General features: G+C 40.4%; 1 protein-coding gene across 5 annotated transcripts in view; it reads left to right on the top strand.

Moving 5' to 3' along the window:
- Positions 1-974: 974 nt before the first annotated feature.
- arvcfb (ARVCF delta catenin family member b) overlaps positions 975-12,685 on the top strand; it is a 221,081-nt gene continuing 209,370 nt past the window's right edge. For 2 of the 5 annotated variants that reach the window (XM_069701664.1, XM_069701663.1), the window contains exon 1: positions 975-1,322. The gene's annotated coding sequence lies outside the window, so the exon portion shown is untranslated. The remainder of the gene's footprint in view (positions 1,323-12,685) is intronic. The other 3 variants (XM_069701667.1, XM_069701666.1, XM_069701662.1) reach the window with 2 other exon arrangements.

Genomic DNA, 12,685 nt, shown 5'->3' with positions numbered 1-12,685 from the left:
TCCAACAGGGCTTCAGCAGCTCGCTGTGATTGGTCGTTTGCAAAAGCAAGAAAACGCCAATGTGGCGGCAAGCAGAAATAATCAAACTTCCGGTTACTTGCGCTTGTATTCAAAATAAATGCGTTGATATTTATAAATATGTATTGATGGAATTATTTTAAGCACGGACTTGGCTCGTACTTTTAAGCTTTTACTTCAATAGTTTTATTAGGTGCAATGAATAATATCTCAATACACTAAACAACCACAACATCAAACCTGTAATAAAACAGCCAATCAATAAATAGACCATCGTCTTCTTGAGGATTAAAAAATGTTCAATTGTTACTCAACGTGATCCAGAGAGATGTTGATTTACTTTAACGGGCTGATAGGGTTTCCCTAATATTTTTGTCCCACCCATTTAAGGGAATTGGATATCAGTGGATTTAATTTTTTTTAGCTGATCAGTGTAGATTGAGACTGAAATCTACACTGACATGTGCTTCAGTCCCATGGCTGTACATTTTTATTTTTATTTTGTAGGTTTACTAATGTTAGTATAGCTTTTAATTCTTTTACTTTGAAAAACCTCGCTCTTGGCGTCTTTGTTATTTGTGCTGACTTCACAGTGCCACAGTACCAGAGTATTATTATAAGAACAGATAGAATGAATATACAGAAATACAAGACCAAAATGGTGAAAACAAAACAATACAAACTAATTTATATTCTGTATTGTGAGGAATTTAACGGGCAGATTAATTGAATAGTCTTCTTTCTTTTTTTTTTTTAACACAAACATCTGTAAGGATTAACAAATGAAAACAATTCAGAGTAAGAGGAGTAAATTACTTATTGGTAATTTCTTAAGAGTAGGCCTAATAACTCCTCATAAATCTTCGAATAATCGATCAAAAATGTCCTCCAATGCTGTGCGAGGGGTGATGGGGCGGAGACACACGCCGTGACCGACAGCATCCAGCACTGTTGTGGATGAGAGGGATAAAGGCTGCTCGTCCTTTCATAGCTACAACATTACGTCGCAGTCACTAATTATTAACCACAGTGTAACTTTTTTTTTTTTTTTTTTTTTTTTTTTTAAATCTGCTCAGTTACTTCGGTTTTTTTTCCATGTGGCTGGAGGGACTCTGCAACAGCAACCTGACTACTACAATCTGAGATTTGGAGGGTTTGTAAGAGTAGTAGGCTCTCCCTGCAGCAGCCAAATTGCATGCAAAAAAAAAAAAAAACGATATTCAGCTGAGGCTCTGGGAGTACTGCTCATCACACTGGGGAGCCTCTTCGCCTGCGAACAACGAGGATGAACAGGAGAAACTGAGGTAACGGCGATGCAGCTCTTCTCGCGCAAATCCATGTGGAGATTATCTCCTCTAACGCCAAGTTTTAGCCGGTGCCATTACAACTCAGGAGGTGGAGGGCGTGACAAAAAAAAAAAAAAAATGCAATAACAATAACGTAGTGACAGTCAACACGGGAAGAGATGAGAATAAACGGCAGGCTTCCTCAGTGGGGAATGAGCAGGGGCTCAAATGAAGCATGTTGATTTGGACGCACGGATCCGGTGTGTTAAAGCCTCGTTTATCACTCCTTTGTTAAATAGTCCATGCTTTTCAGGTGGCACGACAAGCAAGGAATACATGCAATGCTGCTTGATGGTTTATTGCACCGTATGCGTTGATAAAAACATTTTTTTTTTTTAAAATGCAACATATTTGCGTCTGTTTTGTGTTGTTGTAAACCCGTATCGCTACCGGAGGCAGCCCGAGGCAGCGAGCGCGAGCCGCAACGAGCTGTCAATCATGTCATCCTTACTAGTCCATTGTTTTGCCCCTCCTGTTTGTGAGTAAGTTGCCATGGAGAGTCTTCCGGTTTCCTCTCCTCTAATTACCTTATTTGGAGAAGGGGCGGCTGTCAGTGGCCGGACTGATGGTGTTGTCGGCTTAATAGTGCTGCGTTCACGTCCCCAGCGAGGAAAGTGCCAGAATTAGTGAACGCATCACAACAAGCGACCTGAGCTCGGGTCACCAAAAACACTCAAATGAAGTTAGACTTTGATTTGTCTCGGTCAATTATTATTTATTTATTATTTTTTTTACACACCGCTAGCCTGAAATGGCCCCAGGATGCGGTAGGATGCAATTACAGCAATTCATTGTGAGCATGTGCAATTAGTTTGCATTTGCTTGTTCTTGAGTTTTCAATGTGCACCATACACAAAGCCTTGAAACGCTGAACTCACAGTGCTGTAAGAAGCTTCTGTTAACGGTCAGGTTTAATTTAGACTGTTCAAGCATATCAAGTGTGGGAAATGTAGGCTACTGAGAGTGGGAGGGCTGCACAGTTACTATTTCATTCACCACAGGCCTGGGCTTTATGGACAATATCACAAGATTTTCTACTGAAATACATACTTTTTGCAACAATATTGTAGGGGTGATTATTGGTGCTTTCACAAAGTATTTACACAATGAGATTTGTGACGAACAATCATCAGTAATGTGGATATAATGACTATCGTTTCGGAAAAGCAAATACCAAAACAATCTGGTAAATTCATAAAATTACATGACTTTACTGTAAAGCAACCTTTAAGGGAAAGGAGAAGACAACATTAATGTCATATCGTAATCTTATCATATCCAAAATCAAGGGTGAAAACTATTTCATATAATATAATGTTGATTTATTGCCAAGCCCTAAGTCATGATTACAGAAAAAAAAAAAAAAGATTTCAATGTATCCTGATTTATTTTTCGTTGGCCCTGTGGTGCAGCTGTCCCACTCTCAGGAGCCGAGATTGGCCCTGCGATGTGTTGGCTCTGTCATGGACTTAGTGACAGCAGGGCTTAAGCTCCAGCTCCCTGAGACCCTGCCCAGGATAAAGTGTATATACATATATATATATATAAGGGATGGATGGCATAGGGAACATGGTTGCCGACATTTACGCTTGGCGGTGCATGCAACAGGTTACCTCCCAGTTACCATAGGATGATGTAGGGATGATGGTGGACTTCTTACAATGACATGTTTCCCTCTTATCTCTGTGTGTGCTGAGTTGTGTTGTTTGCCGCGCTGTGAGGTACAGAACAAATAGTGAAAGAAAACCAGGAAGGGGGTTGCAGGTGCAGAAAAAGAGACGGATCGACATTGGTCCCCGGGAGCTACGTAGGCCAGGTGCTCTGGATGTTGTCGGCCAACTCAGTCGTGGTCCTTCACGGAATACATATGCGTTGTGTAAACCGATTGATCATTTCCATCTTAAGGATCTAAAGATTTCTCCCACGGTTTTGAACTGATCACGTGAACACTTAAAGACATTGTCAGGCAGAATGAGAATCCTCATATTTTTTTGTATTCATTTCCCTGGATGGGTTTTTGCCAAATGCCAACTGTTCTGCCAAAGTCAGTTGTTTGTTGGATGACTATGTAATAGATGATTCTGTGTGCAAAGGCAGCAAATGCTTCACAGTTATTAATAGGGGTTTAAGAAAATATCACTACAGCTTATCACACTTGTTTTGTGAGACTGTATTGAGTCAACAACAAGGTATTGATTTTAAATTAATAGTTTACATGCAAAGATTTGTGACAAATCCTTTACCCCATTTGCACATTAGTGCCCTGATGTTGGATGCTAGAGGTACTGTGATTAATCTTAATGCAGATCCCACACTTCTCATTGCATAGATTTTTTTTTGCATACAGTGGTGAGTTCTTTGTATGATGCCTGTTTTCCTTAAAATTAGATTTAAAAAAAAAAAATCACCATAAATCACCTTGCTTGCAGTTTTGTAATATATCGGATTATATCGAATCATACCCCCTGTAACATGATACATATCGTATCACCAGGTTCTTGCCGACACACGGTTATAACAAACTGAATACTCACCTGCAGCCATTGTTACGCGTGTTGTGTGTGGGATCTTGCGCTCCTTCATCCTTTGCGTATTGCTTGTAGGTCATTCCATAAGTCCCTTTTTGAGGTGCTTCTATGTCAGCACATTCATACAATGACAGAATACATTTTGGGCTCATTGGCAATCAGGAAGTAGCTTGTTTGGAACACAAAATATTTGCAAGTCAAACACAGAGCAGTCTCTGGACAGGATGACAATCTCCATACCACCTATGACTCAGGGTAAACAAGGAGACTCCCCATGAATGCTAATGGTCCCAAATTCCATTTTATCTGTTTGCTGATTACGTTACCGCACACTTTCCTGTATGCTCACAAAGTGTAGCATCTTTGTCTTGTTCTTTATTTATGAATTCTATTTTTCCTGGAAGGGAAAATATCACAAATGTATTACCATAATCAGCATTTAAAAAGGTAATTAATGATCAACAAACTATAGCTGCATGCTGTGGCAAGCACACAACTGTATGTGTTTATTCTGGAGAGCCTGCGCCGTCTAAATGCACAACAACAGACATTTATGTACACCGTTTGAAGGAGAGATGCAAAATCTGTAGTTTAAAAAAAAAAAAGAAAATTTTAATCACCACTTGAAGATCTTTAAAGGTCAAAATTGCCTTTTTCTAATGGACCTGACAAGACTCGAGTTAAGCTCAAGAGTGGTTTGTGCTCTAATTCCCTAATTTATTAAGAAGTACCATGCCTGAAGAAAATGTAGTATTCCTAACTGTCAGCCCTGCAGCGTGCTGGCAATTTGGATATAAATGTAGAAGCTGGTTCCTGTCAGATCCTGTCTTTGTCTCAAGTCTGGCGGAGCTGACCTGCCACGACATTGTCTGAATTTAAGTTTGTGGTTTAAACACGTTAATTTGACTCCATCCATCCATTCATCAGTTTTTTTTATTGTGCTTATTCGGGATTGTGTCTGATGATGACTCTTGCTTACAAATGTTTCTCTCACTGTCTCGAAGAGGCAAGCAAACCGCACTGGCAAGAAGAAACCATACGGCGAAGGTTGTTTTATGTGATGACGGGTATAAAGGTCCTGGATTTTTCAGTCGCATATTTCCGAAAGCTGATATCAACATTTCCGTGCCAATATTTTGTGTTCTTGCAAGCCTCCACAGCACTTCCTATAAGAGTGCAGTAAACAACAACAACAAAAAAGTCTCCACGCTTTAATTGCTTTTGCAATACAGTGAAATAGCAGTTGCAGTGTATTGCAAGAGAACATGGGTATTTTAGTGCAATGACTTCCAGGGATTTATTTAGTATCCCGAACAGAAGGGTGGATCATATCGTGAAGCTACTGTGGCCTCCTGTGTGACAAATCAAGCAATTATTTCTGTCTTTAAATGAAAGATGACTAAAACATTGAATTAAACAAAGCATGGAGTAACATTTTCTAATTCTATGCAGTGAGTCTTCAGACAGTTTTTTTTTTTTTTTTTTATCAAAGTCTGTAATTTTTTCATTCGGTCAAGGCTGGTTGATACTTAAGGGATCATTTCCCACAACTGAGTTACTGTACCAGTAATGTAAATACATATAGTTCAATGGAATATTCTCCTTTGGCTTCAGTATTTGTTACTGGTGACCAATTAATCACACTACAAAGCTCACCAACAGTAGCGACGGGGAGATTTTTTTCTTAACAGGAACTGAGATTGAAGGACATCAACTGCATTAACCCAGAAGTATTCATTTGAAGATTCAGATGAACATTTATGTAACAACACTGCACAGAATAGTACAATTTATGATTCTCTTTCATTTAAACCTAAACGGAAGTAAAGAATGTCATTTTTATTCAAGCTGTTAATTCATATCTGCTAGACGTTACATTAAAATCAGGTTCCCAGTTTTTCAAGTCTGCCTTAAAACAAACATAAAACAGACATGCCAAAGCAGGAAAAGCACAGGCTGTACTTAAAAACGGCTGCATTCTGTTTAGGTGAGCTTGGTCCAGGGCTTGTTGTTATACACTGCAGAGGCCTGCTGGGGTATTCTTAATGGAACAGAGCCAAGCTCAATGTTAGAAGTTTCACTCATCCACGTATTCACTCTTCCTGCTCTGATGAGTTAAAATATCTGCAGTGGAAAAGGTCAATTGTCGGGTTAGAGCATTAACACCGGCAGAGGTTTCACTGTCTGTAATCATTACTCCTGTTCATGCTGACCATTAAGGAATCCTTCCCTGCTTCACTCTTAATGCTGTAAAGTGACCAAAATTTGCAGTTAGTGCCGCAACCAAAAGATTGAATTTTGACATTTTATGATCATCATAGAGATTCGGATAAAATCTTTTGATACAATTATATAATTCAATTTGCATATGGATTTGGGACTTAGAAAACTAGTCAGACCTCTGAACAGGATAGCTAAGTGGAGTGCACCAGTTATTAATACTGTTAAATATATCGAAGCTTTTCTTGTTGTAACGTGCCAAAACGTCTGCTGTGGACATTGCCCAGGGAGGTACCATGTCTTTTTTATTTCCAGATAACTCTGCATTTGAATTAAAGAAACTGCTTTCGGTTGTTATGAATGAAACTTGACAGAGCTATGCTGCAATTACATGACGCCACTGAAGAAAGTTGTAACTCCACGCCCACGCAGAGGTCTGATTCGGCACCTCAACACCTCGACTACAGATGCATAGGCCCTACAGGATATCGCACAGCTGATGATTTTAAGAAACCTCGAGGAAAGTTTTGACCTTGTGCCTGCACAACTGATTGCACTTTCATTACTGACAATAGAACAGAAATTACCCCGTATCAACACAAACATATTTCCAGTAATGTCCTACATTGAGAGGTAATGTTATGGTAATCACATTAGCCCTATACCCATCTCATTATAGTTTCATGGTCAGTGTAGCATTTCATTACTGGGTGTGCATGGGGATTATAGGGCAGCAGCAGTTGTATACACATGGCATTATGTGTTTGTCAATTCAGTTAGAGCAGAAATGATATGCTTCACACCCTTGAGTGCAGAAAGTGGTGGCCGTGTTAAAAATGTATGCAGTTTTTCACATCGAGGGGTATCATCAAAAGTACTTCAGTGCAAATTAATGAATTCAAGGGACATTTCAGGCTTATTTTTGTGTTTTCTGCACACAGATTGAAATGATTTCTTCTGCAGTGATGGATCGTGCATGAGCTGTGTTTTATGGTGGCTGCGAGCTGACTGAAGCGGTCTGTAATAGCGAGTGGTCAGTCCGGACCCAGAGTGAATGGTCCTTTGTGGGACAGACACCTGCAGAGCTGTGCCTCCTGCTCCTGAAGTGATTAACATGCACCTCCAACCTCCCCGGCCTTCCCTCTCCCCCAGTCCCTCGGCCACCCACCCTGGCACTGCTCTGTTGATTTGGCACCTGTTCTACATCACCCATCCTGCAAAGGCTATAACTCATGTCTTTGTCTGGGCTGAGTCAACACAGTGCGACTACAGAGTCGTGTTAGTGTTGCATCGATTACCTCTGTCGGGGTTAAATTTAGAAGTTTTGTACAAGGTGAAACAATGTGACTTTGTTTTATCAGGATGTGTACAAAAGGAGTTTGGCTGGTTTTTTTTTAAAAAAAAATTAATTTTTTTATATGGTGGAGTTGTTAAAATGATTTGCTGGTTATTGCTTGTCAAGAAAAGTCTGGGTCAACTCAAATTAAAATAGAGCCACATCTTTTTCTACCTCTTAAATGTAAAAGGAAATAGGCTTTGTTTAACTGTTAATTTATCTCCTTTTTGCTCATAATGAGAAAAGTAGTTCTGTTGCTTGTGTAAAAAATATTGACAAGATGATAGCTTTAAGTTTTCACAGAATATGTTTTTATTGCACTTATAATGTGTTGAACTATTGAAGTGGAAGTTACCCATTTACTCTTCGAGAACGTTCACGTTAGACAAGAAGCAGGCTACACGACTGCCCCCAGAAAACATACTTCTGCTGTCAACCATAAAAAAAAAATACAAATATGAAAAGGAGGTCAATATTATTTGTACACTAAATTTACACATTTGGATGTACTGACGTTTTTTTTTTGTTTTTTTTACCATTTAACACAGCTAGCTATGCCAGGCTAACAAAGTCTTTGTGATTTTTCAGAGTAAGAGCATATGAAGTCAAACCTACTTCTCAGAGCTCTCAAAAACCTCCCACTTCACTAGCGGGATATTCATAGTTTGATAAACATTCCGGTTTCTTTCCCACCTCCCAGTTGCGCAACCAACGCAGCAGAAGATACACGTTCGACCAGATGTGAGGTCGACAGTAGTCATGAATAGTTGTGGTTCAAGTGAGGTGGATTCATACTGGATAGTGAGGATTATTGATCTACACTCTCTACACTTTCCCCCCAAATTAGATTTTTCTCTTGGAAAAAAAAACACAAGAAAAGCCAAGTCCTGAAAGAAGTAACGATATATTCTCTGGTCACAGTATTTTACCCCGCAGTAAATGAAGTCCTGTTCTTCTGTGCTCCAATCTCTTCTGCTACTGTTTTTATTTGAGAAGAAAACTCAAATATTTATTTTCCTGCTGAGGGAGTTTGGGTACAGATTCTTTCATTGGTATCATGATGTCAAAGTGTAGGACTAGAATTTCAGCTATAATGTACATTGTCATGCTATACTGACTATAGTACAATTAATAATACATGACAGTTCAGTAATAGCTGAGTTTAGTGAAGAGTGAACGCCATTACCTGCTTTGCCTGTACATTGCTATTACTAATGATATTTATACTTCCAATATAGATTAGATCCCATATTAATGTCAAATGTAACAACTCTTAAAATATTAACACATTATTAGTTTAATTTGGTCATTACAAACCACCCAATTAAAAATGCACATCTAACAAAACAGTTCTATCACATCTTTGTTTATACCAGTGAAAATATTTTCAGGCCATGCTACATAATGCCATCATTATGAGTCATATTCTCATTTTTCTTTTTCATCAGTCTGTTGTGTTGTGTCCTTAAGCGCCGGGGTCAGTGGAGCCATCTTCTCCGCTACCAGACACATGATGACGCTTGTGTCAAAATTGGTTTTAAATCAGATTTTCGTGGCATCATCATCTCCCTGTCCAATTGTCAGGACCTCTGTCGCTGTTGTCATTAGAATATCAACCAGCGTGTACTTTGTAATATGTTGTCTAGCTGATAATCCACTCCCATGTTTTACGCCCTCCCCGTGTCAAAGGCCCTGCATTAACATAGAGCGCTGATTGAATTCCTACCCTGAATATTCCTAACCCCCTTCCCTCCCCCTCCTCTCGCTCCTTCTCGCTCAGTGGATTGAAGTAGCTGTACATCTTAATGTTTCCTCTGCAAACACACACACACACACACACACACACACACACACACACACACACACACACACACACACACACACACACACACACACACACACACACACACACACACACACACACAGACCCATGCTGAATATTTTGACTGTATAATGCGGTGTTTATCTGTTGACTGCCAACAGAGACACTGACCAAACAGAGCCCTGTCTGTCTGTCTGTCTGTCTGTCTGTCTGTCTGTCTGTCTGTCCGTCCGTCCGTCTGTCCGTCTGCTCATCCCTCTCCGTCAGTACTCTGCACCACACCCACACCTCCCTGCTCCACTCCCAGACTTGGGTCTGTGTGCCACAGGAGGATTAACCCCACCCTCTACGTTCTGGCCTGCCTTGATTATGTCCAGGATAAGAGCTGCTTAATTGTAATCACTGGAACTATCCTGAGCAGCGTAACCACAGGAGCATTCCTGCTCCCAAAACTATCAGCATAACCAAATTTTCTTACGAATTGACCATCTTCAAAGGAGACTATGTTTTCAATCCCATTAACGTGTTGGTTGTCACTTAGCAGGAAACATCCAAATGGAATTCATCAAGCACTTCCAACTTTTAATTACAGATGCGGCGCTGTGAGGTGGAAAAGAAAAACATTGATGCTGCATTTATCTTTTCAGGCCTGTCATGGCCCATGTGATAGAAAGTGGCAGGATTTTCAAATGCATTTAGCAATTACAGCCAAAGTGAGATAACAAATCTCAACTCTTAGTGTTTTTGTATATTATTATTGCAGTTTACTGCAACATGATAAGTTGGATTTACAAAATGTTCTTAGTCCCAGTGGTATCCTCCAGAAATCTGCATGGTTCCTTATGATTTTGTGTATTTTTACCTTGATCCAGATCTAGATAAAAAAATTTACTTTTAGCAGAATGAATTACGAAGTTTGCTGCACCTTCAAGAAGAAATACATAGATACCCGTTTACACCTGTGACCTTTTTCACGTTCCTACAGTTACATGTATTCATACACACAACACGGCACAAGCACGACTGAGGGTCTAGTTATCCTTACCAATGAGCGAGGGCGAAGTATCATTCATTTACGTCATTCATTGACAGACGAGTCGGCGGTCTGGACTCATCGTTCAGAACCGAACATCAGAACTGCAACATCTGGATTTATGTTGGGAGAACAATTGCAAACAAAGTGAACCAGTTTGATATTTTAGAGTCCTCACATCCATGGTCTTTATTAGTTTATATGTTTTTATAACATTTGTCCTTTTTACAACATCATAAATGATCTGAACTCGTACACAGATATTTATTCATCACCTGGGAGGTTTCAAAGAGATTTACTGTTTACACCCTGTTCATTTTCACACACACACACGCACACACACACACACACACACACACACACACACACACACACACACACACACACACACACACACACACACACACACACACACACACACACACACACACACACACACACACACACACACACACATCCACTCACATTCACACACACATCCACTCACATTCACACATTTAAACTGCAATTAGCTGCCATTGAAGGTGCTCATCTGCCATCAGGAGCAGCTTGGGGTTCAGTGTCTCGCCAGAGGACACTTTGTCGGGTGGACAGGAGGACAGATAGACAAGAGGACAAGGGGACACGTGTGTAGCGGCTGGAGCACCTGAACCAAGTTCTACTACTTTGTTTTCCAGGTGAGGAAATAAAGTGTTCTTTTGATCCTTTTTGCTCTGTAAAAGATACTGCTGTTAATACAAGCTTGTATGTATTTCACATTAAAAGCCCTCTGGCATTTCAGTAGACAGAATCCCTTCATTGTTAGCAAGGCTTTCATTTTGAAACTTTTTCAGGACTGTGTTTTGAGTGAAATCGGACAATAACAGTTTAGATGAAGAATCCACAACAAGCTGAAAACAGCAGGATTACACTGTTGACTTTATGAAATTATACATTATTTATTATTGTTTGTCAACTGGCCACCGTTATGTAACCTTGGTTAAACAACTTGAGCAACGAGCTCAGAAAGGAGCGTGGCCATGAGGGCCTGTGGATTGGAAAGTGTTTTAATGCCTTTGATGGCTATGACATCATAATTGTTTTAGGTGTTCCAAACCGATTTTCACAGGTTGACTCTCGGGACGCGAGACGTTTCTCTGCTGTTTGTTTGTTTTTGTTTTTTTAATATATATATATATGTATATATATATATATATATACATATACATACATATATATGTATATTTTCATTTTTTTTCTTGGTATTTCTTTTTTTCTTTGGTGTTGTCGGCATTTTGATACACATTAACCCTGAAAGGAGTACGTTTAGTGACTGGGGGGAATCCTGAGTCTAGTATTGATCATGAACTGATCAGGTCTGGCACACACTGTCCTTACAGCTGCTGTCGATTAGTTCCTAGGATTTTCAAAGGTCTGACAGAGTCAAGTAGGGAAAACTGGTTCGCCCATGACGGGTAAGAACCTCCTGGACACTTTGGGGCAACCTGAGACAGGCACAGCCACGAGGACTTGACATGTTGCCACCGTGAGCAGGCACGGTGAGCGACAACACTGTGTGTCGTGTCTCTGGGGGGACGGAGGTCGGTGCACTGTGTGCACGGACACCGGACACGTTTGGACCAGAAAATACTAGAAGTGTGCAGGTATGGAAGACTGGTTTCCCGATGACGGGACAGACCTTGGGACAACCTAAGACGGGGACAACCACGAGTACTTGGCCTGGTTGCTACTGCTGTGCACCGCGTGTTCTTGTACGAGAACACCAGATCAATGCAGCTTTGAGAACAGGGTGTGCCTCACTTTGACTGGTGCATGATCGATACCTGGGAGGTACCCCCAAGACCTGGCCTCCTTCTTTCAGGGTCTAATTTGCCCTTCAAAGCTTGGACCCCTTTATAATTTCTTGCAATTCTAGTTTAGTTAATGGACGATTTATAAAGGACTTTACTCTTTGATAAGTCTTGATGGCTATTGGACTTTTTTGCACTCTGTACCATCAGCGACAGAGTGCAGAGTATCACTTTTGGTGATCTAAGGATTGTATCTCGGCTTTTTCTTTTTTTTTGATGACTTCGTTGGACCCCATATAAACAACAAAAGTCTATAGTGTGCGCACAGTGTGTGAAAACCCTGTTCTCGAACTTTTTACTCAGTGTAGACCGAGTCCTCAGCAGAGTACAGCCTGATGTCTGTTCCACTGAAAAGGACATCTTTATGCCAGAGACTGTCCAATAAAGATTTTATTCTAGTATCATTAAATGCAGTCCAGCAGAACAGGTTGGCCATCTGGCATTTTAGTCTTGTCAGAGCTGAGGTCAAATCTCAGGCGACCTGTCTTTGGTGGGCTACAGCCAATTACTGCCCTCTTAGAATATCCTTCGA

The sequence above is a fragment of the Brachyistius frenatus genome, unplaced genomic scaffold (assembly GCF_029030835.1).
Source record: "Brachyistius frenatus isolate BFR_SWC_R1_liver_20210118 unplaced genomic scaffold, ASM2903083v1 Contig_37, whole genome shotgun sequence".
Lineage (NCBI taxonomy): Eukaryota > Metazoa > Chordata > Actinopteri > Embiotocidae > Brachyistius > Brachyistius frenatus.
This window is presented reverse-complemented; position numbering and strand designations above follow the sequence as displayed.